Here is a 27,458-nt window from a genome sequence, read left to right as displayed (position 1 = left end):
CTTCAGCAGTGAAGTTCTTCTCAGTGTCCTCTTCACATCCAAATGAATTAGTGCAACAAGCAGCAAATTATGATGAACCAGACTTCTCAAAATATAGGAGACCGAAGGCCATCCTACTTCCAAATGAAGATCTCTGAATCGCACCCACTCAGGCAGAGCTCTTAGCTCATAAACTTTTCCTCACACAGTAATCCTTATCAGATAGCAGGGAATAAAAAAGCATTTTGCTTCGCCCTTATAGTCAGCAACGTCTTGCGTCTTGCGGAGTGAGGAGCAGGTTTTTTGCATGGAGAGTGGCGAGTGATTGGAATGCTTTGCCCGAGAGTGTGGTGTGTGTGCAGAGACAGTGAATATATTTAAGGTACAGTATGATAAACTGTGTGTATAACAGTGGACCTCCCACGATGAGTCTTTGACTCCATGGAGGTTTTTATAATAATAATAATAATAATAATAATAATAATAATAATAATAATAATAATAATAATAATAATAATAATAATAATAATAAGCAGGTGCCTGTGATTCTTCATTAAAACAGCAAGTGCTAATGGTTCAGCAGAAATGATGGTTGTCCTTATAATACATAAGGTCTAATAATAAGATGTAAGTGCCTTACGTCTTTTTATTGATTTGTTTAAAGACATAACAACAAGAATACCAAAAAAAAAAAAAAAAAATCGTGATAACTACTTGTAATAGTTTTTCTACTTCAGACGTAGCGTCCCGTTGGTTACTACTAGCCTACAGATGCCTTCTTACTTTTTTTTTAATGCACATCAACAAGAATATCAAACCAAAAAAAGAATAATAATTGGTGATAACTGTTGTTCAGACGCATTGTTTTTAACCTGATTTTCATGAACTTTCATCTTGTCTCGGTTTGAAGAAGATAATTGTGTATGTTGTCTTCATCTCAAGAGAACATATGTGTATTATTACAGATTTTTATAAATAATATATAAGTATTATTTATAACAATCTCTGTTCCTCTGTTTCAAATATATAGCTACGTATTGAAGTAGTAATTGTTTAGTGATATTCTAGAGATATCAATTTTGAGAAATACCAGAAATGTCACGTGACGGCAAGTTTCTGTTGTGAAGTGGGTTGGTAACCTCAAGCTAATGGTGCACCTATAGATTATGTGTCAACAACGCTGTGTTTGAAAGGATGTGTATATACACGCGTTTGTATTTTATGAAGTAGAATTTATTAATAAATATGATATATTTAGTAAGAAGTAAGTGTTCATTGCTTTATTATTTTAGAGGAACCGTATACCTATGTTTTTCTCCACCTTTAATCAATGTAAACATCCCCGTAAAAATATATTTTCGCTAGTTGTTTTCCCACCCCATTAAAAGGTTAATAATTTACAGTTGCCTTGTATCCTAGGTTATTTATGTATGCTTTGTGGATATGGGAATTCTGTCGTTGAATTCCTGATTATATCGCCGTAGGAATAATGTTCAGAGAGAAAAATTCTAGTAATAGTGCCGTGAAGTACCGTCCTCCAAGTGACTAGTTCTTAAAAAGTTGCAGTGCATAGAGATAAAGCATTGAAAACGATGTATAATGGGGTCGCACATGACTACTGATGTTAAAGTATATCTACATAGTATTTTAAGTGGACCAAGTTTCCAACTTGCATTTCCCAGAAAAGGGGGTTATATTCTTTCGGTAACTTCCTTCCCCTCCAAATGCTTATTCATATATATATATATATATATATATATATATATATATACACATATATACACATACCTTATGGTAACTTGTTCTGGTAAAATACTTATAAGCTCTGTATTGCTAAAATCTTGGTATTTCTAGCCTGGCTCCCACTGATGAGACCTCAATAAAGGTCGAAACCGGTCTGGGTAGTGGCCCCTTGCCTTTAATACAAAGCATCTTACATCTCCTCCAGCAGATGTGCTTTGCATTAAAGGTAAATATTAAGATTAGTGATCAGAGCTTATTCAACTTTTACCGTGAGTTGCCTTGGTCTTGCACTATGTGTAGGGTCAGCTAGACTTGCAACACTTGCAGGCACAAACTTGACGTGTTTGTCTGTTTGCTTACTTGGGAAATGGAGTAAAACCAGGTTTAAAATTGCTTGGTATATTTTAACATTTATTATACCCAAGGGAAAATACTTTCTACATTTATATCTCCTTCTGAGATTTTTATTTAATAAGGTTAAAACACTTTATGGTAACTTGTTTTGGTAAATTACTTATAAGCGCGCTATTACTGAAATCTTGGCATTTCTAGCCTAGCTACCACTGATGAGACCTCAATAAAGATCGAAACCGGTCTGGGTAGTGGCCTCCTTGCCTTTAATACATCTTACATCTCCTCAAGGAGATGGGCTGTGCATTAAGGGTACATATTAAGAATAGTGATCAGAACTTATTCTACTTTTACCACGAGTTGCCTTGACTTGCACTACTTTGAGGGTCAGCTAGACTTGCAATAAGTGCAGGCACAAACTTGACTTATTTGTCTGTTTGCTTACTTGGGAAATGGAGTAAAACCAAGTTTAAAATAGCTTGGCATCTTTAATATATATATATATAATATATATATTTTTTTCCTGGAAAATTGCTGATCAAGAATACGGGAGATATACATGGAGATTTTAATCTAATCTAATCGTGTGGCCTCCTCTTTAAGAGGATTGCAGCTGATGAACAGTCCACTTCCATGCCTCTCTATCTCTTCTGTAAGATTCTTGCCCGTCCAATCTTTGATGTTGTCTTTCCATTGCAGTCGGGGTCTTCCTCTTCCTCTCTTTCCCTCCACCATCCCCTGCAATACTATTCTGGGAAGCTCTCCAGAAGAACCCCTTATCAAATGTTCTGCAAACGCTATTTTTCTTCTTTGGATACTAGTCATATAGTCTTTTCATTTTGAATCTTTTAAGAATCTCTTCATTGCTCACTCTTTCAGTCCAGCTGATACGATCCATTTTTCTCCAGCACCACATTTCAAATGCATTCAATCGGTCACTCATCTCCTTATTGATCGCCCAGGACTCACATACATACGTTCCCACACTCCAGATCATTGTCTTGAGGATTCTTACTTTTAATTGTTTGTTCAGATTTCTGTTTCCATAATATTTGGTATATTTGGAAAAATGCTACTTTTGCTTTTTTAATTCTGTGCTTAATTTCATAATTAGATCTACTGTCTTCTGTTATCCAACTTCCAAGGTATTCAAAACTTTTTACATTTTCTATTCTTTGTTCGTTCAGAGTGATTTCCATCTCATCATTTCTTTTCCTTGAAATCTTCATCACTTTGGTCTTCTGAATGTTTATTTTCATTTTATATCTCTAATTTTCAACCCTGTTCAGTCTGTTCAAAATTCTTTGCAAGCCTTCCTCTGTTTTGCTCATAAGTAGAATGTCATCTGCATATCTTATATTATTTATCAGGTGTCCGTTTATCTTTATTCCATCCTTCAGATCTTCCAAGGCCTCCCTCATCATCCATTCACTACGGACATTAAAAAGGAGTGGGGACATCCCACACCCTTGTCTCACACCCATTCTTATGGGGATCCATTCAGTATCCTCTCCTTCAAATCTGACCCTGGCTTCTTGAGTTTTGTATATTCTGAACAAAATTCTCATAATATTTTTATCTATTCCTATTTTATGCAAAACATCAAATAAACATGGAGATTAGGGCCACTTTTATACGAATTCTACCTGTGAAATGTCTTATACATATAGTGAATTAGTATTTAGTGTAGTAGTAGTGATATGCGAACAAGGGTTTGGTAATCTGGAACTGGGATTTTCAAATTAGACTTGAAAATCTTTTTTTAGTTCTTCAGTAACTAGGTGGTGGTCTTATGCCAGATAGTGAATTCAGCTCCCTCCCATTATAGGAATGGATGGTTGTTAAAGACATTACAAACATCTATTCCTATAGTTTAAATGCACATATTAGTTGGAGAGTAGTGATACTATCAGCTTGGCCAACCAAGGTGAGCGTTTTCTACATGTTCCTAAAACATTGAAACTTTATAGTCTGATATTGATTATATTTATTGCTGCTGCTTCTCATAATCAACCAGAAATTGCTGACAGATTTTGAGTCTCCTGCCATACTCACAGACTCTCTTGCATTACTACAGAAAATACAATTTTCTTGGTCACTCTGATGCTTTCAGATTTTGAGAACATCTGCCGTTATTTTTTTGGACCTTATGGCTTCCACACATGCACTTCTGTCATTCTAGATAGATTTAAATTAACACAAACATCTATGTTACTAACAGTCTTTGCTACAGAACTTGATTAATCGAATTATTTTTTTCTTGTATTTTATAGGAGAAAAAAAAAATGAAGCTATACTAGCTGATTCTGAAATATAAAAGATAATAACATTTTTTTTTGCACTTGGTGATAAAGAATTTTATGCCAAGTGCAGTACTGAGAAGGATGTTGACCAGCAGAGTGAGTGGTGACTCCCTTGTATAAAGTTCTGATCAGACCACATCTGGATTGTTGTGCTCTCTTCTAGTTATCAGGATTTTTAGGAGATAAAATAAATTTGAAAAGGGGACAGAAGGAGATAATAAGTAAAAAAAAAATAGTATCAGGACTATACAATGTTGGTTATCCAAATAACAGAGTACATGTAAATTGCAAAGTTTGGTAGACAGAAGATGGAGTAATATGATTGTAATATTTAAACACTGAGATATAATAACAGGATTGACACTGGGGAGATTTTTTTGTATAGTGGAACAAGGGAAAGTAACAGGAAAAGAGGTCATTCGTGGAAGTTGTAAGAAGGTGAGAAGTGCCTTTTTTTTCCTTTTTTCTATGGAGGATTGGTTAGACCATGGACTGAATTGCTTGATAGGGTGAAAAAGTGCATGTGATAAAAGAGTTTAAGGAATGGTATGATAGACTTTGTTTGTTATACTATTCCTTAAGATAGGTCTCACACAATGAGTTTGTAATCTGTGAAATCCCTGAATAATAATAAATATCTTTGTAAATAATTGCAACACACTTGTAAACTTTACTTTATTTTACTTTAGAGGTATTATTCATTGAAGTGTATATGAGCTGTATTATTTGGAATTTTGCCTGGAATGCAAGGAAAAATCTTTTATAAAGGCTTTTCAGTTAGCTGGTCTCCCAATTATGGGTACACATGTACCCAATTACTAATGTGTGTGGGTAGATACTCTGATTTATTGGACAAACAGTAAATACATGGTAGACCACTCATTAGCAACTTCAAGACTTCATAATGTCTGATTTCCTGTATAAACAGTGTATGCAGTAGGTATATCTGGTCTGAAGTCCACTTCTTAAGATAACTATGCCTGATGATGTGCTGATTAACCAGTGCCAGTCTCCTGTAGTTCATTTAGTTTCGATGATGCCCTTCATTTGGAAAGACCTAGGTTTGAATCCCATCTAACGTTTGAATCTCAATTAAGCGCCTCCGTAGCGCAATTGGAAGAATGACGGTGTGTATTATATTAGAAATTCGATTAGAAAAGGCCTAAGTTCGATTCTCGTCATGACGGGAGGAATCTTTATATGGACTTTTTCAATTGAAGGTGAGTTAGCCTATCTCATACGGTGGTAGCAGGGTTTTTTCTCCCAGAAACTCGGGTTTTTCATCCCGTATACAAACAAATCGGCCCTTTAGAACACATGCAATTTACAGACAAAAATACTAGCTGTGTGGTTGTGGGCAGTAGATGGCGTTGATGTAGGTGATTGGTAGTAGATGAGTCTTCGGACTCCTTGGTGGTGTCACGAATAATAATAATAATAATCTAGGATGTGAAAATCCTTTATCAGAACTTTCAACTGAAGGTGAATTATCTAGTCGCATGTGTAGGTGGCAGGGTATTTCCCTCCAAGAAACTCTGGTTTTTCATCCTGCAAAACAGGCAACCAGCCATAAGAGTACACAGTTAACAGACATAATACATTGGGCTCATAGCCTGAGTTGCTTCAGCCATAAATTCAGGAAAACAAACATTAAACAGTGCATGATCAATTTGGTAACTATCCAAAGAGTCAAAAAGTGAAAATAAAAATAAAGATATCCTTTCCATTATAATAATATTGTGAACTGTAGTTTTCTTTGCTAATGTAGAAAGTAATTAAGAACAAAATTGTATTCTTCTTTACGTTTCTAGTGGAAAGGGAATTGAAATCATTATGACCAGTTCTCCAGTATGTGCTACTACTATGCCAAATTGTTGTGAGAAGCAAATTATTTTTTCTCTTTTTCAATGTCAAGTTTGAATCTAGTGCTTTTAAGGTAGCAAGTATTAGATGTCTTTCGTTGTCTGGTGAAACATTTCCACCTACTTATTGTGGCATGAAGTGGCAATTGCCATATTTTGTCTCTAGAGCATCGGTTCCCAACCGGTTGTACGCGTACTCCTCGGGGGGTACGTGCTGAGTCGTTCAGTGGTACACGAAAAATAATCTGTAATGCCGGAAAAACAACTATTTTCCACTATTTTATATTAAGATAGGCACTGAACAAAAGTGTAAGTATTTAAAAACATCTATTTTGAAAACAAGGGGTACAATTTATAGAAATGGGTTTAAAAGGGGTACACAAGTGGAAAAAGATTGGGAACCACTACTCTAGAGTAAAATCTCCAGTTTCTCTCAACCCCCCCCCCCCCCTTGCAGTGTGGGTAGTGGCCTTTCTGAGCATGTTCTTTACACCATAAATATTAATCTAGGGACCTACATTTCCTCCATTTTAGCATGGAGCAATAAAGTGATTTTTGCAAGCTGGCTGTGCCAGGTTGTACATGCCCGACTAAATCTTTTGGTAAAACTTTGGGAGGATTCCTGCTTAGTGGATGAATAAATCTGCATCTTACTTACTCTGTCAGGTTGTGTTTGGGGAGAGTCTTACAGCTTGCTGGTTACAGTGTTGAGATCATGCTTGGATTGGGGGATCTGGGAAATCTCTGTGTGGGAGTCATATCCACAAGTCCTTCACCTTTGCTGATGACCCTATTCTATAATTTTCCAACATATTACTGTGGTTAAAAAAAAAGTTCCACAAAAAATTACAAAAATTCAATAAACAATATACTCCGAAAAGTTAAATGAAAAAACAAAACTTTTTGTAAAAATTTTCGATGTAGACTTGACTAACATCTTGGAGGATTAATACCAACATCAGTAATGTACACCACCACTTAAAGACATCCAAACTCACTTATTCATCACTAAACTTCAATTGGCATCCTCTATGACTACAGCTCACCTAAACTTGCTACAGTGCATTATGCACGATACTTTTCTGTAAGATAGTGGAATGTACTCGGGTCTGATATCCTGCATCAAAGGTTACCAGACCTTGAATTTCATTTATATGATCTGCTTTTGCTCAGAATTTCTTTGCCACAGCTTGTTGTTTTCATTTGCTGCCTTTACTGCTCTCCTACTTTTGATGATTATACTGATCTTTTTTGATTATCTATCTATGAAAGTTCACAGTCTAATTACCAAACAGTGAGATAATCCTCTTTGTAGATTTCAGTGCTCACAATAGTTGCTTTTCCCTTTTCTAACTTCACAGGTCAATCCAGAAAAGAAGCTGAATTGTCTGGTCTTTCTATCCTTTTCAGCTTCATATCCAATGGCACTACTGTGGTGCCATTTGGGATAACTCCCAGAAGTTTTGTGCCACTTTTCCATCGTTCAATTCTAAAAAATAAAAATCTTTTTTGCTCGAATGAGTGCTTTATTCCCCATTCCACTCTCTTTCTCTTATCCAAGCCTTTGGTTTTTCGATGAACATATCAAAGCAATCCGTAAACTTTCAACATACACTCAAGCTGCTCTAGCCATGACTCTTGAGTCATGGCTAGACATATGCTCAACACTGGAGGGGGGGGAGTGACGATGCAGTTGTGTTCTGAGAAGTTGCCAAATGTGGAATTCTCTGTCAAGAATGGGTTTATGTTGATCTATAATGCTGGTAATTATGACAGACTTTGGAGTCATCTTGGAGGAGCAGTGCTATGACTTGAGAAGCTACAAAGAAAGAGTGTCAATAATGCATGAGAAGTGGTCAAGGATTGTTTGAGGGAATCAGTATCAGACTGCATACCCAAGTTCAGGAGGATAAACTAAGTGAGAATTAAGTGGATGAGTAGAGATATAAAGCAAGAGACACAAAAAAAAGAAAATGCTATGAAAAGGTGATTAGCATACTCATGAGCAGTTCAAAGTGCAAGCAAAAAGGATGACTAGTTTGGTAAGAAAGGCCAAATCAGATTATGAGAGAAAATTAATTAAGCAGATCAAACTAAACCCAAAAGAGTTGTTTTGTTATGTAGCAAGTAAGAGAAAAAAAATGACTCTGGTATGATGACTTTAAACAATTCTCATGGTAGGAAGGTGACAGAAGCAAAAGAAATGGTTGAGTTGCTGAGTGATCATTTCAAAAAGTTGTATCATCCAGGTGGAGATTTTGCAGTTGCTAATGTGACAGAGATGCATATCAAAACTGAGATTAATGAAGAGGAGGTGTTCAGCAGTTTGAAAAAGTATGAATGTGAACACAATACTGGGACTGGATGGTATGTCAGCCCATGTACTGTATGAATGTGCAAGAAAATTGGCATTGCCTCTGATGAAGTTGTTCAGTCAAAGTCTTAGCTCTGGCAGGATTCCAGGGGAGTGGAAAGAGGATAAGATTGTTTCATTGCATTAAGGTAGCTCCAAGAGAGAGATATAGCAGACTACAGACCAATTAATGTTGCAGGAATGGTTGTTAAAATATTGGAAATGATGCTTAAGGATAAAATCCAACAGTGGATGGACAATAATATAATACTGTATAGTGGGCAGCATAGCTTTGTAACGGGTAGGTCCTGTCTTAGTTATTTATTCACATTTTATAATAAACTGACAGCAGAATTGGATAAAGGAAATGGCTACACTGGGATATTGCTGGACTCTGCAAAGGCATTTGGCAGAATACCACATGAAAAACTCATGTTAAAGGTTTAATGGAATATTAACAGCACTGAGAAAGGAATAAAACTAATTTTAATACTTCCAATATTTCATCTCCATCACAGAGACATCTTCAGGGATTACAAAAACTTTTTGTAACAACACACAAATACAATACAAAGTGAACTAAAGGCCTATCTAGGTGGTGCGCCCTCTATGGGCATTTGCAGATGGCTTGGGATGTAAAGAGGAATCTCTGATAATTAAAGTTTCCCAAATGTTGGGAAGTTTAAGATAGGACTTTAGTTTCACTTTGTACTGTATTTGTGTGTGTGTTGTTACAAAAAGTTTTTGTAATCCCCGAAGATGTCTCTGTGACGGAGACGAAATATTGGAAGTATTAAAATTAGTTTTATTCCTTTCTCATATTCCATTAAACCTCTAACATGAATTCTTCACAGCACTTAAGCCTCAACACACATAAATTTTTCATAAACATGAAAAATTCTTACAAAAGTTGGAGCAAATAGGAACAGACATGAAGCTAGTGGCATGAGTAGGGGTGTAGCTGACAGGCAGATACCAGATAGTATATGGTGGAGTGAAATCTAGGAGAATGAGGATGACTAGTGGAGTACCTCAGAGTTCTGTAGTAGGGCCACTATTTAATTTGTACATCAATGATATATGGAAAGATTTAAGAGAGAATATTCAGTTATTATTATTATTATCCCAAGACCTCATGGAGTCGAGACTGATCTAGGAGGTCCTTTAGTCATACACACAGTTCATCATACCTTGCCTTAAACACATTCAAATGATCTGCAGACACCACACTCTTAGTCAGGGCATTCCAATCATTCACAACTCTGCATGCAAAAAACCTTCTTCTCACTCCCTTGTTCACATTCTCCTTATACAGCTTCCTCTTGTGTTACCCTGACATCCCACCATTTAATGAAAAACATCTTCAACATCGATTGTATAACAATCCCTTACCAACTCGTATGCCTATCATATCACCCCTCTTCCTCTTATCAGCTAGAATGTGAATTGCATCTTCTCAACCTTTCCTCATATTCAACATTCCAGGGATAACAAACTACCTCAGTGAATCGGCTCTCGACTCTTTCCAACATCTCTTCATCCTTTTGAAAACCAGGCGACCAAATCTGTGCACAGTAGTCCATATGGCCTAATCAAGGCCTTATATAATGGAACAAGAATCTCTTTACTTCTACAAGTCAGTGTCCTCCATATCATTCCCAGAATTTGTTATGTTGTCCTCACAGTTTTGGCAGTGTGTCCTCTAAATTTTAGAACCTTATCCACCATTACCCCAAGATCTCTTATTTCCTTCACCTCCAACAATATACCCCCCCCCCCCCCAAATTTTCACATTTGATGTCCGTAGATGCTGTATGGTCACTCCTGTACCTGACTGGGTTTTAGGAGTGAAGTCTTCTGCTAGAATAATAAGTGTTATTATATAATAATAGAATATTAAGTGTTATGGTTGCAGATTCCCTTTGCACATAGAGTTTGTAGGACAGTCACAAACATCCATGCCCTTGAAGGGATTTGAACCCGCAGCCTCTTGGCTGGAGAGCAGACATGCTAACTGCTCAGCCAACCAGGCTGGCCCACCAATCATAAATTCTACATCCCATCATTGTTTTTTAAATTTTAAAACTTTACATTTTGCCACTTGAACTGGCATCCCCATTCCTGTGAATATTCACTCGATCTATTCAAGTCTCTTCTTGTAAGGCCAGAACATCTGTTATGCTCTCCTAGTTCGTCTCAACTTTGCATCATCTGCAATAGCTGAATGTTCCCATTCAAAACTGCCTGATTATTATTAACATACAAGTTAAACAGTAATGGCCCTAAAACAGAACCCTGAGGTACATCACTAGTGACTTTCCTTTTCCAGGATTATTATTATGGGCAAATCCATGGAGTTCTTAGACTCATCGAGGATGGCCCTAAACATCATGTCAAGAACTATCCAACCTTTGTGCAGTATCTATCATATGTTGCTTTGAACTCATTCACAGTCATGGCACTAACAACAGACTGTCGGAACCTATTCTGCTCATTCACTACTTTCCAATCAAAAAACCTAGTTCTAACACCCTTACTAACTATACTCTTACTCAGTTTCCATGGATGTCCCCCTAGTTCTCCCACCAACAGACTTGTTCTGAAAAATTTTTTCTCAATTAATCTTGTGAAAACTCCTCAGTAATTTGTATGTCTCAATCCTGTCACCCCTTTTCTGCCTCCTTCTTTTCAGCCATTTTCTGTCCCCTGCTAGACAAAAGCCTCCTCCAGTTCTTTCCACTTTTCTCTGTTCTTGGCAATGGTTGATGAATTTTCTCCAACAAAATTTGACAATTTCATCACTCCACCTTCTTTTAGGACATCGACCTTTCCCTTCTTTTGGAATCCAGTTCGTTAGTATGGTGGTGGTCCATCGCTCATCTTCTCTTCTGGATAAGTGTCCGGTCCATTTCCATTTTAGTCGCTTATGGTGAAGAATGATGTCAGTGATGTGAGTCTGGCTTCTTATCCAGGTGTTCTTTTCTGCCTATCAACTCCAAATTAATTTCACAAATTTTGCAAATTAATTACACAAATCCCCAATCTATTCTCGTAAGATTCCTCCACCTCCTCCTTATCACCAAGAAACCCTTGTGCCTAGATCTGCACGCAGTAGTCAAGATAAGCTTTATCAAGGCTCGATAAAGAGGAACAGCAATCTGCTTGTCTCTGCTCGTCAAAGTATTCTTCACTAACCAAGTGATCTGATGAGCTGCTTTAGCCACTTTTGCTATGTGCCACCTAAATTTTAACTCACTATCCACTGACACTTCCAAGTCTCTGGCTTTGTAAATTTCTTGGAGTACAGTTCCACCTATGTGGTATACAGCTGGTAATCTTTTCACCCCAAAATGCATAACCTTATGCATCATCTGTATTAACTGTTGTTCTGCCCAACTTTGCATCATCTGCAAATAACTGAACAGTTCTTCTCATATCCTTTCCTATATCGTTAATGAATAAATTAAACAGTAATGGTCCAAGATCAGAAGTTTGCTGGACGCAACTAGTCACAGGGCTTCTTTTGGACTCTAATCATGAATAAAGTAATCTCTGATATCTCTCCATCAACCACCCTCCTATCCATCTCACCAACCCTATATCTATCCCCATGTGCTGCAGTTTACTGATAAGAATTCTAAGTGGTATCCTGTCAGAGGCCTTTACAAAGTCCAGCAGTATCACTATAAACCTATTATTGTATGCCCATGCTTCGTAGAGCCCACCTTGGCTTTGTGCCAAGAATAGTCAATTCATGCTGAAGGGGAGAAAGAAATAAAGGATGCATGAATTGGTTATCAGCATGCAAAATCACGTGCTTTATACATAAATTTTAAATGAAAATTCTAATTCTTAAAGTGGTAACTTTAAGAATTAGAAATTTCATAAAAGAAAAGCTAATTTCCCGACGTATAATAATAAACAATCATCCCACGAAATGCATTGATTACCCTAATATCGAAATGGATTCTCCTTCTTTTGACATGCGCAGAAGTGTTGAAGGGGCTTGCATCTGTGGGTGTACAGTACCTTTATCCAACTCAGCTGTAACTGTATTATAAAATGTGAGCAAATTACTGAGGCATGACCTATCCTTAACAAAACTGTGCTGTTCCCCTACAGTATCCCAATTTCATCTATCCATTTCTGTATTTTGCTCTTAAGCAATTTCTCGAATGCTTTGACAACTTCTGATATGCTAATCAGTCGGTAATTTGCTACATCAATCTTGGAGCCTCCTTTATGCAAGGAAACTATTTTCCCCCTTTTCCATCCCCTCAGTTTGGAAAACCAAGACTGACCCACAGCTGAGACTTAGATTAAACAATATGGTCAAGGGTGTTGACAATTCCCTCTCCGCTTAATGTAAAACTCGAGCTGGTATACCATCCAATTAGATGGCTGTATTCACATTAAGGTTCTGTAATATGTTATGCACCTCAGTTTCATTTATCTCAGTTCCTGTATTAATTAACCTTTGGCTCTTTCGTTCCAGCAATTACTAATTCTACTATTTCGACTGATTCAGTTAAATCCCTACCATTGACATCAATTAAAATCATTTTGCCACATACATTCTCTCTTTTACTTGTAGCATATCGAAAGAACTGTTTCAGATTCTCTTTAGTCTGCATTGCTAACTTCCTTTTATAATCTGCTTTTGCCTTTCTTACAAGACTAGTATACCTTCTGGCCTGTGCCTTTTATTGTTCATGTGCCTGCAGGTTACCTCTCACATAATTGTTTCTTTTGTTGCATCTCCAGTTTGATGATGATATTCATTCAAACTCCCACTTGGTTTACTCTCCTAACTTTAGGTATGCAATCTGCTATTACTTCACTCAAACATTCCTTTACCACTTCCCATAAACAATCGGCATCCAGCCCTTTGCAGTTTCACATGTCATGGCATTGATCCGAGCAATTTTCTAAGCTTGTCATACTTAATAGCCCTGTAATTCCACATATATCCCGATCTTAACTGAAAATTCCACACATTTAGCCACCTCCCAGATCAAGACCATATGATCACTCTCATCAATTTCTGGCAACATGGTCATATTCATTATAGACAAATTCTCAGATGCAATTACTAGATCAAGCACTCTCGAACTCCTAGTGTGTTCTATTACATGCTGTCTGAGGTAATTATTCCTTAGTAACTTCATAAATTCAATTTCTTTCATCCATTGTGCCCTCTCCTCTTTCCTTTCTATGTTCTATGTTGAAATTCATAACAATTATCTGCCCTCCACTCATTGAGCTTATTTTCTGATGCATACTATTCCCATCATCTTTTCCATCCCCTAGTCTATACAGGCATCCAACTGTATATTTTGTTCTGCTTTCCACTATCTCACACCAGATAGCCTTAAATGTGCCATTTTCACTAGCCTGCAGTTGAGCTTGCACTCTCTTTGGTTGCAGTTCATTGGATATCATCAATAACATTCCTTCCCCTATTATTTTTTCTCTATCCTCCCTGAACACACACACACTATATACTTCACATTCTATTCCACTAACTATATTATCTTCTGTCAGCCATGTCTTATTAATGCCAATAACCTTTGACCAGGATGAACTAACTAGTGTCAAAATTTCTCCTGCATAAAGTGCAAAAGTCCCTTAGGCCCACTGATATCTGGATGCTTTATACTAGCTATCCCATTTTGGTTTGTTACCAGTGGTACTAACTTAGACATATTATGCACGTTCTTACGCTTAACTGACTCACTGATGTCTGCACATCCACCCAACCTCTTCTCCCCCCCCCCCCACCACACACAAAGGTCTAGTTTCCATGATTCTGCACATCCACTATCCCTTCATTCAACAACATTCTGCAGTCTCCGAAAACCAAATCTATTCAGATGTAAACCATCCTTCTTGTATAAGTCCTTTTGCCTATAACTCACTCCATACATCCATAAACTGCACATCACTCCTCCTGCATAACCTACGCATCGAGTCATTGACTATTATGGCCCTCGTTCTCAGCTCTACTCTGTCATTCTGCAGCAACAGTCTCACTATCTTAACTCTCTCACTCTTTTCTTTTTCTGCTTCCAGTAATTCTTTTATGTCCTTTCTCTCTCTTGCCATAGTTTTCTCCTTTTGAATCATTCGTTCCAGTCAATATGATCATTTCTTTCACCCTATTTTTTTTTGCTCTAATGCCTCACTAACATCATTAATTTTTGCACTCGGAAAGCATGATTTTGTCAAACTCTTGTCAATCACACCTTTTATGATTGAATAGCTGCACAACACTCTCTCCTTGATATTTCTTTCTCAATGGTCAAGCCCTTATTTTTCTTATCTTCTTTCTGTTATCAGCTGTACCACTCGCCAGACATTTTTGCATTCGCTCCAGATCCCGTTTTGCTCTATGTATCACTCTGTGTAACTGAGCTATCTCCCTCATCGAACCAACTCTTCATTCTTTACATCAGTCATACTATTCTTTTGTTTAATACTTTTACTCTCCATCTTTCTCAGTCTTGTCACCTTTAATCTCACCCTGAATGCGATGTGGCATTACGTCACACATATTGCTGGCCTGGTTGGCCAAGTGGTTAGCGCATCCGTTCTCCAGCCAAAAGGCTGTGGGTTCGAATCCCTTTGTGGGCATGGATGTTTGTGATTATCTGTGAAAATATTAGTGATGGTGGTCGGCGGTAGATGGCGTTGGTGTAGATGATGAAGGTAGTTGTGCATGGTGGATTGGTGGAGACAGAGTTGTAGAGTAGGTGCCCTCCTTCGATGAGTCATTGAACTCCCTGGAGATGTTATGTAATAATAATAATAATATTCATTCGTATTCTGAGTTCCATCCACTACTTCAATCTTGTGACTTGAGACACACTTTTTATCCTCACTTTCATAGCATTTTAAACCCTTACATTTTGCAACATTGAACTGGCATCCCCCCCCCCACTGCTGGGAACATTCTCGATCTATTCGAGTCTTCTTGCAAGGCCAGAACATCTGCTGTCCCATATGCAACTTGCTGATACCTATCAGATAGCCAATCTTCAGTCCAATGTACTAGTATAATAACCAACCCCATTTGTCTAGTTTAACTATCAACTTATTATGCAGTAATTTATCAAAAGCCTTTTCAAAATCTAAGTATACTACTGTGTATCCATCTCCTTTGTCAAATGCAGCTGTCACCTTATTGTAATTATTATTATTCAGGCCTCCATGGAGTCAAAAGACTCATTGCAGGAGGTCCCTCCTAGGAAACAAAGTCTATCATACCACTCCTTAAACTCATTGACATTCTCGCTCTCACCACTCTATCAGGCAATGCATTCCATGGTTCAACCACTTTCCATGCAAGTAATAACTAAGTAGATTATTAAAACGTGACCTCCCTTTAGCAAATTCATGCTGTCCATCAAAGATAATACTCCTGTTCTCAACCCAATTCTTGATCACGGTTCTCACCAACCTCTTCAACACTTTAACCACAAACAACTGACATACAGATAGGCCTATCATTTGCTACTTGAGTTCTGTCACCTCCCTTATGAAGTGTCACAGTCTTGTCTTTCCACTGCTTTGGAACTAGATCCAATTCTCTGGCACATTCTTTCAAAACACATGATGTATAATCAACTCCCACAGTCTTATTAAAATCAAATTTGCTCAGTTTCCCTATATACCTCTTGCTCACTTATAGGCAGTCTCTCCTCCTCCTCCTCAACTGCTCTCAAACTCTCCATGATGTCACGTTCACAAGAATGAAAGACTTTTATGAACTGTTCAATTATCTCAAATATGTCATCTGCAGCAGTTGCTCTTATACCATTTTCTCCTTATATCAGTGTCCCTCTGATGAGATGATCAAATCCAAGACCCTCAATCCTTGTATGTTCTCTGTTACATACTGCGTGAGGTAGTTGTCCATCAGAAACTCTATTCATTTTTCTTTACTTCCAGTTGCTATCTCAGTCTATATTGTCATAATTAAAATCACCCATAAAATATTTGCTTGGCTAATTTGTTTATACATTTCATGGTCACTACCATCCATGTTACCAGGTCTATAACATCCGTAGTATTTCGTTCTATTCACCTCTATCTCACATCATACTGCTTCAAAATTACTACTACTACTACTACCTCTTGCATCTCTACCTTGTATGGACATAATTCTTTCTCTATCACCAATAGCACTCCTCCCTCCCTTTTTACCCTTTCTGTTTTCACGAAACACATCATACCCTTCCATCTCTATTCCTGTCAGGATGTTATCCTCAACCAACCATGTCTCACTTATTTCAACATATTTTGGGTGAACAGACTCAATCAATTCAGCCATTCCATTCGCCTTGTTTCTAACACTTATAGTATTTGTATACAAATATAACAGCTCATTCCTTAATCTGTAACAAGTTTCAGTGATACCACTTATTATATGTAATTTCTCTATACTTAACTCCAGCCGTTTCTTTTGCTTCTTATTCATCATCGAACCTTCTTCAAATCCAGCTGTTTTCCTTTGACCCCAGGTCATTCCCTTCCCTTTTTGTCTACACACACACACATCTTATTGGAGCATCAACCTTTCTCATACTGTGTTCTGCTGTCCACCCTAAGTATTCCCATTTCCATGTTCTTCTTGCACACCCGTTCTCTCATTCTCTACACTCATGCTACTCCTTTCTTCATTCATAAGCACCACTTCAGTATCTCCTTCCTTAGTCTCTTGCTCTTTCACATAATTTCTTACTTGATCAGATTCTCTGCACTCATTTCTCTACCTTTCATCAGCAGTCTCTCCAAATGACTTGCACCAAAACCATTCAGATGCAGTCCATCACTCTTATACAGTTCAGTTTGTCCTTCAGACTTATTCCACACATTAACAAACTGCACTCCTTTCTCCTGACATTTCTGCTAACATATCATTGACAATCTTTGCTCTCTGCCTCATTTCTTCACTGTCATTCCTGGGCACCTTTCAACTATTATCTTTTATCCTTCTCAACAACCTCCTGATATCCAATCTTACATGTTCATTGTTCTCAGTCGAGTCATTTGTCCCTATTACCCCTACAAACTCTTTTGCTCATTTATTCCTCATATCCAGTGTCTCAATTACTCTATTTATTTTACCTCCAGGAAAACAAACCTCATGCATCTTCTCACTTTCCACACCTCTAGTGATTGAATCCCAATAAAATACCACTTCCATGTCCTTTGTTGCCTCTTTCCTACTGCTATAATTCGTTTTCAGTTGTTTTGCATCATCAGTTGTTTGCTAATGATGCAAAGCTGGGGATCTTTGACAATCTTTGCTCTCTGCCTCATTTCTTCACTGTCATTCCTGGGCACCTTTCAACTATTATCTTTTATCCTTCTCAACAACCTCCTGATATCCAATCTTACATGTTCATTGTTCTCAGTCGAGTCATTTGTCCCTATTACCCCTACAAACTCTTTTGCTCATTTATTCCTCATATCCAGTGTCTCAATTACTCTATTTATTTTACCTCCAGGAAAACAAACCTCATGCATCTTCTCACTTTCCACACCTCTAGTGATTGAATCCCAATAAAATACCACTTCCATGTCCTTTGTTGCCTCTTTCCTACTGCTATAATTCGTTTTCAGTTGTTTGCTAATGATGCAAAGCTGGGGAGAGCAGTAATTGATAAAAGTTATGTAGATATCTTGCATGGATGATTTAAATCAATTGGCATTGTGGTAAGCTGATAACGATTATGAATTTAATGTTGCAAAATATAAGGTCATGCATTTTGGGTTGAAAAGGTTGTATACAGCGTATCATTTTGATGGTATACTGGATTGCAGGAAATTAACGAGGCTAGTAACTTGAGGATAATGGTGGACAGAGAATTTAAGTTCAGAAGGCATATTGCAAAAGTTGGTTAAATGGCTCAAAGGATTACTTGGATGTTGAAAAATTCACTAACAAGAGAGGGAAATTATTATCCCTCTTTATAATGCTATGGTTTGGCTGAATCTTGACTACTATTCACATCATTCACAGATTTGGTCACCTGGGTTTCTTGGGGACTAGTAGGTGGTAGAAGAGATTCAGAAATGTGTGACTAATCTGGTGACAGGCTTCTGGAATGCTGCCTATGAGGATAGGTCGAAGGTTTGTGTTACAAACCTTCAACCTACTTCAACTAAACTTCAACTTACAAAGTTTAGTTGATGGGCAGAATAGAGGGGATATGATAGAAACTTTTAAGATATTAAAGAGGATTTATTAAATTGGTGCAAAGAAAATTTTTCAGTATTCTACAAATAGTCAGATAATTAGGGGTCATCTGTGGAAGTTGTGCAAGAGTGTGGTTAGCAGGACTGTGTGGACCAGATTTTTTGCATGAAGAGTGATGAATGAGTGGAATGGATTGCCAGAATTAGTTGTTAGTTCCCTGACAGTAAACGCATTTAAGTAGAGGTATAATAGTTAATTTGGATCTTCTGCGATGAGTTTCTAGACTCCATGTGGAGTCTGGAGACTCATAATTTTACAGGCTGTAGTAAACATCAGTTTACTACAGCCTGTAAGAACTGAAAAAAAATCGTCAGTAAATCTAATGACTTTGTAAGGGCCAAATGGTAATGCATGTTTTCTAATTGTCCATAATGAGGCTAGGAACGAGGATAATAGTGGACAGAGAATTGAAGTTCAGAGGGCATATTGCAAAAGTTGGTAAAATGGCTCAAAGGATTACTTCAGTGTTTCTCAACCTTTTTTTGGATCATGCCCCACCTCAACGTCTCAAAAATTTTGATGCCCTCTCCCTCTAGCATAATAGTCAGCTAAGTTCTGAAAAAGTATTATATAAATATGTATAAATATGTACATGTACATTTTCTAATTGCCCCCCCAAAATATTCATATTTTTCCCCTGTGGGGTGTACGTCCCATGTTGAGAAACACCGGATTACTTAGATGTTGAAAAAGTCACTAACAAGAGAAAGAAATTATTATCCCTCTTTATAATGCTATGATTTGGCCGAATCTTGACTACCATTCACATCATTCACAGATTTAGTCACCCGGGTTTCTTGGCGACTAGTAGATGGTAAAAGAGATTCATAGATGTGTGACTAATCTGGTGACAGGCTTCTGGAATGCTGCCTGTGAGGATAGGTTGAAGGTTTGTGGGTTACAAAGTTTAGCTGATGGGCAGAATAGAGGGGATATGATAGAAACTTTTAAGATATTAAAGGGGATTTATTAAATTGATGCAAAGAACATTTTTCAGTATTCTACAAATAGTCAGATAATTATGGGCCATCTGTGGAAGTTGTGAAAGAGTGTGGTTAGCAGGACTGTGTGGACCAGATTTTTTTGCATGGAGAGTGATGAATGAGTGGAATGGATTGCCAGAATTAGTTGTTAGTTCCCTGACAGTAAACAAATTTAAGTAGAGGTATGATAGGTTTTGTGCGTATAATAGTTAATTTGGATCTTCCATGATGATTCTCCAGACTCCATGGAGATACCATATAATAATAATAGTTTCTTACTTAGTTTACTACAGCCTGTAAGAACTGAAAAAAAATCATCACTAAATCTAATGGCTTTTGTAAGGGCCAAATGGTAATGCATGTTTTCTAATTATCCATGACTCAGCTCCATAAAGAGAAGTGTAAATAATGATTGAATCACAGCTTCAGTTTCAATCGGTTGGATAATTTACTATTTTGCCTCCTGATGAAATGGCAGTGGAGCCTTTTGATCCCTTTCCAAGGCCATTCAGCAAACTTTCTGCCCTACTAGGTTTCCACTCCTCTCTCCTAAACAAAAGGCAGATCTTTTGACATTAGTCTTCTCCAACTCTAGTTTAGACAAAACCAAGGCATAACAAATGTGGTACCTCATTTGAACCTTTCATTTCTCAGGACACTGCATACACATCTCATTGCCTCCTATTAGTCAACCATCTAACCAAGTTACCCACTGACCATCCATCTCCATCATTCTCATTGTTAACTCTTGATGTGAAGTCCACTAGTTTTATATTACAGATAGCCTTGTTTGAAGATACATCATGTGCTTACTTTTGTTTGCTCATGCATGGGTAAAGGATAAATGAATAATATAATTTCTTATCAGGTATTAATAATTTTACCTTATGGTTTTTTTAATTATATTTTATATAAACAAAATATATAAATATGTGTATGAATGTATGGTATTTTATTATTATTATTATTACCCAAAACCTCATGGGGTCAAAGATTCACCTGAGAGGTCCTTTTATCACACACACAGCTCATCATACCGTGCTTTGAACACATTCAAACTCCCTGCAGATACCACAGTCTCAGGCAAGGCATTCCAATCATTTACTACTCTGCACGAAAAAAAACCTGCCTCTCACTCCCCTACTCACACCTTTTTTATACTGTTTCCAGGGATGACCTCTGGTTCTCCCCCGATCTCCCACTGTTTTCTGTAGAACTTCTCCAGCATCGATCCTATAACAACCCCTTACCAACTTGTAGGTCTCTATCATATCTCCCCTCTTCCTGCTATCTACCAGACTCTGCAAATTGCATCTCCTCAATCTTTCCTCATACTCGACATTCCAGAGGTTAGAAACTACCTTAGTCAGTCTTTGGACCCTTTGCAACATCTCTTCATCCTTCTGAAAACCAGTTGACTAAATCTGGGCACAATAGTCCATGTGTGGCCTAATCAAAGCCTTATATAACGGAACAAGAATCTCCCTACTTCTACACATCAGTGTCCTCCGCATCATTCCCAGAAGCTTTTGTGTTGTCTTCACAATTTAGGCTATGTGTCCCCTAAATTTTAGATCCTTATCCACTATTACCCCCAGATCTCTTATTTCTTCCACCTCCAATAATGTAACCTCACGAAGCATAAATTCTGCATCCCATCTTTGTTTTCCAAATTTTAAAACCTTACATTCATTGCAACATTGAACTCGCATCCCCATTTCCGTGCCCAATCACTCAATTTATTCAAGTCTTCCTGCAAGATCACAACATCCTCACTACTCTTCATGGTTCGTCTCAACTTTGCATCATCTGCAAACAACGGAATATCTCCATCCAAATCTCCACCTATATCATTAACATACAAGTTAAACAGTAATGGCCCAAAAACAGATCCCTGTGGCACTCCACTAGTGACTTTCATTTTCCTTGACATCGCTCCCCCATACACAACTTGTTGATACCTATCAGACAGCCAATCTCCAATCCAATGCACCAATCTAATATCCAACCTCATCTGCTCCAATTTGACTATCAATTTATCATGAGGTACTTTATCAAAAGACTTTGCGAAATCCATGTATATCACTGTGTATCCTTCTCCTCTGTCCAAGGAATCAGTCACTTTATTGTAATAAGTAAGTAGATTACTAAAACATGACCTCCCTTTAGCAAATCCATGCTATCCATCAAAGATGATACTATTGTTGTCAACCCAACTCTGGATCGTAGTTCTCACAAGCTTCTCCAACAACTTAACCACAACACCTGGCACATAGATAGGCCTATAGTTTAATGCTTGAGTTCGTTCACCTCCTTTATGAAGTGGCGCAATCTTGCCCTCCTTCCACTCCTTAGGAACTTGACCGAGTGCAAGACTCGTATGAAAAAAATATGTCAAGACAGGTGTCAACTCCCTGGCACATTCCTTCAGAATACATGGCGATATATTATCAAGTCCCACAGCCTTATTAACTTCTAGTTTACTCAACTCCCCATACACTTCTTGCTCACTTACAGTCAGAGTCTCTTCCCCATCATCAACTGCTCTTAATCTCTCCATGAAGTCACATTCACAAGATTGAAAGACCTTTATGAATTACTCATTACACCACACCTTCTGCAACAGCTGTCTTTATACCATTTTCTCCAGTCAATGTCATCCTTCCATAATCATTCTTTCTTTTGCTTGCTACATATCGAAAGAACTCCCTAGGATTATTTTTTTTGGCTTCATTAGCTAACTGCTGTTCATACCTCTCTTTAGCTACTCTCACCAACCAAGTCACCCTCCTTGCCTGGTCTTTGTAGACCTCATGAAATTGGTTACTTCCACTTCTCTTATGCTGCCTCCACAATGCCCTTTTTCTCTGTATCGCATGCTTAATCTCTTTATTCATCCATCTCACACCTACCTTATTTAATCTTCTCACCCTTGGAATACATTTAGACATTGCATCTACTAGATAGTTTTTTAAAATTCCCCAAGCTGCATTGATCTCTTTTCCAGCTAACTCCTCATTCCATGCTACACCTGCAAGCTGGCTCCTGAGCTCTTCATAATCACCCCCCCCCCCCCGTTGTAGTTCCACATATACCCTTTTCTCACTCATCGTCACTCTCATCAATTGGTGGATGATTTGACATCTCATTTACAATTACATCCTCTGATGAGATGACCAAATCGAAGACCCTCGATCCTTGCGTGCCCTCTGTTACATACTGTTTGAGGTAGTTATCTCTCAAAAACTCAAGAAACTCATTTTCTTTACTTCCAGTTGCTATCTCATCATTCCGGTCTATATTGCCATAATTAAAATCACCCAAAATGATCAGCCTTTTCTTATTTGCTTGGCTAATTTGATTATACATTTCATTATCCACCACCACCCACATTTCCTGGTCTATAACAACATCCAACCAAGTATTTGATTCCATTCATCTCTAACTCACACCATACTGCCTCAAAACCACTGGCACTATTTCCCTCTTGCATCTCTACTTTGTATGGACATAACTCCTTCTTTATTATCAGTAGCACTCCCCCTCCCTTTTTTACCCTTTCTATCCTCACGAAACACATCATACTCTTCCATCTCTATTCCTGTCAAGATGTCGACCTCTTCCAACCATGTCTCACTTATTCCGACAGATGCAATTAATGCAACCATTTCATCTTCCTTGTTTCTTATACTTCTAGCATTTGTATACAAACACAACAGCTCATTTCTGGATCTACAGATAGTTCCACTGATATGATAGCACCCACTCGATGTGATTTCTCAATGCTCGACTGGGGCCATTTCCCTTTCTGCTTATTCATTTTAAAACCCTTTTCAATTCCAACTGTTTCCTCTTGATCCCAGGTCATCCCATTCCTTTCTACACATGCTCTCACCTCCTCTTGGAGCATCCACCTTTCTCATGCTATGTACCCCTGTCCACCCTGAGCCTCCCCGTTTTCCTGTTCCTCTTGCACACCCATTCTCATATTTTCTATACTCATACCACTCACTTCCTCATTCATAACCACCTCTTCAATCTCTTCTAACTTACTCTCCTGCTCTTCCGCATCACTTCCTGCTTGATCTGATTTATTTTCTCTCACTCTACTCACCTTTCTACCTTCCAGCAGCAGTCTCTCCAAGCGACTCACACCATAAACGCTCAAATGCAGCCCATTGCTCCCATACAGCTCACTTCGTCCATCATACTCATTCCACACATTAACAAACTGCACTCCCGTCTCCTCACACATTTCAGCCAGCATATCATTCATAATCCGTGCTCTCCGCCTCATCTTACCACAGTCATACCTAGGCAACGTGCTGACCACCCTTCCTGTCACACTATTCTCTTTTATCCTTCTAAGCAGCCTCCTGATATCCATTCTGACGCTCTCTTTGTCCTCTGTGAAATCATTCGTACTGATTAAAACCATTAACTCCTTTGCTCGCTCGCTCCCTCATATCCAATCACTCTACTCATTTTACCACCTGGAAAACATACCTTATGCATTTTATCATCCAGCACACCTTTAATAATGGAGTCGCCATACAACGCTCATCTTTCATTAACTCTTTCTTGCCATCATGGTTTGTTTTAATATTTTTTACCCGAATTTTCTTAATTTCATTTTGCATCCATTTCATCTCTTTCCTCATCCAATCCAATTCAACTTCCAAATCTCGCGTCACATTCTCTCTATCATTCAATCTTCCTAATTTTCTAACTCTTGACCCCCTCTTCTCACTTTCACTCTCATTCATCCTTCTGTACTTCCGTACTTTCGGTCCAACATGCATCCAACTTTTGCTATCATTCATTCTTTCAATTTTTTCCACTTTCGATTCCTTCATCATGCAGTTTCCAGTTTCATTCGTTCTCTCAATTTCGTTTCCTTCCACTTTCGATTCCTGCATCATGCTGTTTCCAGTTTCATTCGTTCTCTTAGTTTCGCTTCCTTCCACCACTCTCGCCTCACTTTCGTCCTTTTTAACATCCTTTACGGATTTTATATTATTAATTTTATATTATATAAAAGAAAATACTGATTTTTTAACATTCTTTCGCCCTCTCTTTCACACCATCCTTCTCTTTCGAACGTGCACTCATTTTCCTCGCGACATTCTCGCTACTAACACTTTCTGTCATTACTTTCATATTTGCATTCATCAATTCCTCGTTCAGGTCGCACTTTGCACAAGCCCTCCTTCCATCCTCCCTAAACATCCAAAAATCATTTATGTAATCGAAAGAATACATATAGCACACCTCACTTAACGAAACGACTGAAGTCTAAATTAAAATCATGGAATGACAAAGCTGCCGCCGTGTTTTCTGCCAGTACTGCTCTAGGCCTAATGATAATGAATTTGTAATTATTTCTGTAATTATGCTATAAAACTCTGTAGTACAACAATCATACCAAAAATCACAATAATACACCAAATATACACCATCAAATCAAAGAAAACAATCAACAAATCAACAAAAATAACAGATCTTTCAGGAGCTTTGTAACAGCACGTTATTTCACCAGATAGCCTCGAACGCACACCTATTTTTTATGATTTTTTTTTGCTGCTATTTTGTGTGAGATTTTTTATGATCCTCTTTGTCACTATTCTTTTTGCTAGTGCTGTTTATGGTTGGTAATGTTAAAAACTTGGAGCATGAAAGACTTTGAACATTGCTCCCACACAGGAAGGGTCCGGTCTTCTATGCATGACTCTATGTATGATATGGAAGAGTAAGTAGCAGTAGGATTATATGCTAGCTGTTGTTAAACCTTATGATACTTTTATTAGGTTCAGTTCTGTGTATTCTCTAGTACCAGCGGGCAGAACTACTTTGCTACTGTATTCTCAAGTTGAGGAGACACTCTCTCCACAAAATGCATTGCATTGAGCATGTTTATGAAAGGTGTCATCTGCACTATGTTTGAAGAGAAGAGCTAGGACAGAACTGGAGACTACTTAAGAATTGTAGTATTAGCCATATGGCATTAGCCCTATCAGTCTTCAATAAGTAGAGTAGTGGCTTTCCATCTGGTTATGGAAGTTGTCTTTTCTACCTTATGGATCTAGTTGGTGGTTCCTTCAACTAGGAATGATGTTTCTTATTATTTCTTCTATTTAGAAGTGGATGAGGCTATCTGTAAACGTGATTTGCTATTTTTTCTTATCTTTTGCAAGATCTCTCATCATCTGTTTACTTACAAAATTGTGTTTGTTTGTAATGTATATAATCATGTTAATAATGGTCTTCCTTTCATCTGTTCATCCATTGCGTGATGCGGTAGTCTCCGTGAATGCATTCTGACTATATGACTAAGCAATTCTGTTGTTATTTGATATTATCCATATTGTATGTGATCTGTCAAGTTGATATCTAAATAATGCTAGACAAAAAATGATATTATTATTTTTAATCCTTAATCACAAGTGTAAGCAAATAAGTTTTGGGTGTGAAATAGCTTCATTACTAGGTAACTTGTATATAGTGGTTGTTGATTCACATCAGTTACCACAGTATTGCATAAGGCACAGCACACTTTTGTTCATCTACATTGCAATGCATTATGGGAAGTGCATAGTGAATTTTGAAAGGATTATAACGAGAATATAATTTCTTGTCTAGTATAATTTAGTCCCTAACCAAACAAAGAAACTTACTTTAAATTTATATTTAATTTGTTCATTTGTTTCGAATTCTCTCCATTATATTTCACTTTTCTTTCTTTCTTTCTACGTGTTTTCTAATTTCCACAACTCAGCTCCATAAAGAGTAGTGTAAATAACAATTGAATCACAGCTTCAGTTTCATTCGGTTGGATAATTTATTATTTTTCCACATGGTTGTTATTGCCTGAGAATCTTCATGGAGTCCAAGGACTCACTGTTGGAGACCAAGACTGTTACACACCATTGCTATCATACCTGTCCTTGAATGCATTCAGCAATAAAACACCCCACTTTAGCAACCTATTTCACTTATTCACCACTTACCATGCAAAAAAAAATAATAATAATAAAAAAAAAAATAAAATTAAATAAATAAATCCAGACCTGAGGCCCTTACTAATGACATTAACCTAATGACACTTTTACAATATAGCCCTTACTCATTTTCCTTGTGCTAGAAAATTTCTTGTTAATTCATCTCGTTAAGTTCTGGAAAATTTCTTCTGTATCAACCCTATAAAACCCTTTTAGTAACTTAAATGTTTCTATCATATGTTCTCTTTTCTATTTATCAACCAACTTGCTACAGCTCATAAACTCTCAGTTTGTTTCATAGGGAGCATTCCACAGACACCATCTTGTCTCTTGCTCTGGAACCTCTGTATCACTTCCTTGTCTCCAAAGCAACCCAGGTGACCAGATGCCTGGGTTTCTTGATAATGAGGATTTTCTTGAAGATTCACATATTGCCTTGTTGAAAGTTTTTCCACCTGGATATACTATAAATTAAAGATGCCAATAAATTATATTCTTGGTTTAATCCTTTATCCACGTATAAGCAAACAAAATTTGTCCATGAAGTAATTTCATGACTGGACAACTTGTATATAGAGACTAATGATTTCACATCACTTGCCTTAGTATCCCATAATGCAAA

At 37.6% G+C, this 27,458-nt stretch overlaps 1 protein-coding gene across 3 annotated transcripts in view; it reads left to right on the top strand.

Moving 5' to 3' along the window:
* The first annotated feature begins 1,117 nt into the window (after positions 1-1,117).
* LOC150097824 (USP6 N-terminal-like protein) overlaps positions 1,118-27,458 on the top strand; it is a 475,396-nt gene continuing 449,055 nt past the window's right edge. For all 3 annotated transcript variants that reach the window (XM_090406042.1, XM_090406041.1, XM_090406038.1), the window contains exon 1: positions 1,118-1,243. The gene's annotated coding sequence lies outside the window, so the exon portion shown is untranslated. The remainder of the gene's footprint in view (positions 1,244-27,458) is intronic.

Source organism: Typopeltis vanoorti, chromosome 16 (assembly GCF_054136105.1).
Source record: "Typopeltis vanoorti isolate ZY-2024b chromosome 16, IOZ_Tvanoo_1.0, whole genome shotgun sequence".
NCBI lineage: Eukaryota > Metazoa > Arthropoda > Arachnida > Uropygi > Thelyphonidae > Typopeltis > Typopeltis vanoorti.
Note: the sequence above shows the minus strand (reverse complement) of the source record. Positions and strands in the feature narration are given on the sequence as shown.